The sequence below is a fragment of the Microtus ochrogaster genome, chromosome 7, assembly GCF_000317375.1.
Source record: "Microtus ochrogaster isolate Prairie Vole_2 chromosome 7, MicOch1.0, whole genome shotgun sequence".
In the NCBI taxonomy this organism is placed as follows: Eukaryota; Metazoa; Chordata; class Mammalia; order Rodentia; family Cricetidae; genus Microtus; species Microtus ochrogaster.
The window spans coordinates 63,585,393-63,586,548 of record NC_022014.1 but is presented as its reverse complement, the minus strand read 5'-3'; positions in this window follow the sequence as shown (position 1 = coordinate 63,586,548).

Below are 1,156 nucleotides of genomic sequence, written 5' to 3'. Positions count from 1 at the left end.
AGAGCTAGTTCCAGGACAGGCTCCAAAGCCACAGAGAAACCCTGTCTCGAAAAACCAAAAAAAAAATAAAATAAAATAAAATAAAGTACACTCTGGTAATTTTATAACTCATGTAGTCACCCACTTAAAATAGAGAGCATTTTTGTTTGTTCTTCTGTTTTTGAGATTGTAGCTCTGGCTGTGCTGGAACTCATGGTAGGCCAGATTGGCTATGAACTTGCAGAGACTGAAGGCGTGTGCTGCCACACTCAGTGATGGAGAACATGCTGATAAACTCACAGTATTCACTCTAGTTCCTTCCTGTTTTCTCATATTTGGCTACTTAAGCCTTTTTTGTTCATTTGATTGTTTTTCTTGAGATGTTCTGGCTATGTAGCCTCGACCTTAAATTTCTGATCCTCCTGTCTCAGCCTCCTGAATGCTGGTATTATAGATATGTACACACCTGGTTTAGTCTTGCCTGTTTTTTATTAGTATATCATATGGGTAAAATAATATATTCTTTTGTGCAACTGAAAATATTTCTATTTTACGTGTATAAGTGTTTTGCCTGGAGGTATGTATGGGCACCACGTGCATGTCTCATACTTGGAGAAGCAGAAGAGGGTGCCGAGTTTTTTGGAACTGGAGTTGTGGGAGGCTGTGAGCTGCTGTGTAGGTGCTGGGAAGCGAAGTCATGTCTTCTGCAAGAGTAATAAGTGCTCTCAACAGCTGAGCCATTTTTCCAGTCCCTCTTTTGTGCAGTATTTGGTTTTGGTATGTTTTAAATTTTTATTGTATGTGTATGTGTTTGCCTGCATACATATATATGTACCAAGTATATGCCCAGTGCCCAAATAGGCTAGAGGAGGATATTGGATTCCCTAGAACTAGAGTTAACAGGCAGTTTTGAGCTTCCGTGTGGATGTTCTGAATTGAACTCAAGTCCTCTACAAGAGAAGCAAGTACTCTTAAACACGGAGCCATATCTCCAGCCCTCTCAACATGTGTGGTTGTTTTCTTTTTTGTCTTGACATAGCAAGATCTCACATAGCCCAGGATGACCTTTAACTCACTTTTTACCAAGGCTTGGCTTCAACCTTTCCCCCTTTTATTTTCTGAAACAGAGTCTCACTATATACCCCTAGCTGTCCTGGAACTTTCTCTGTAGACCAGG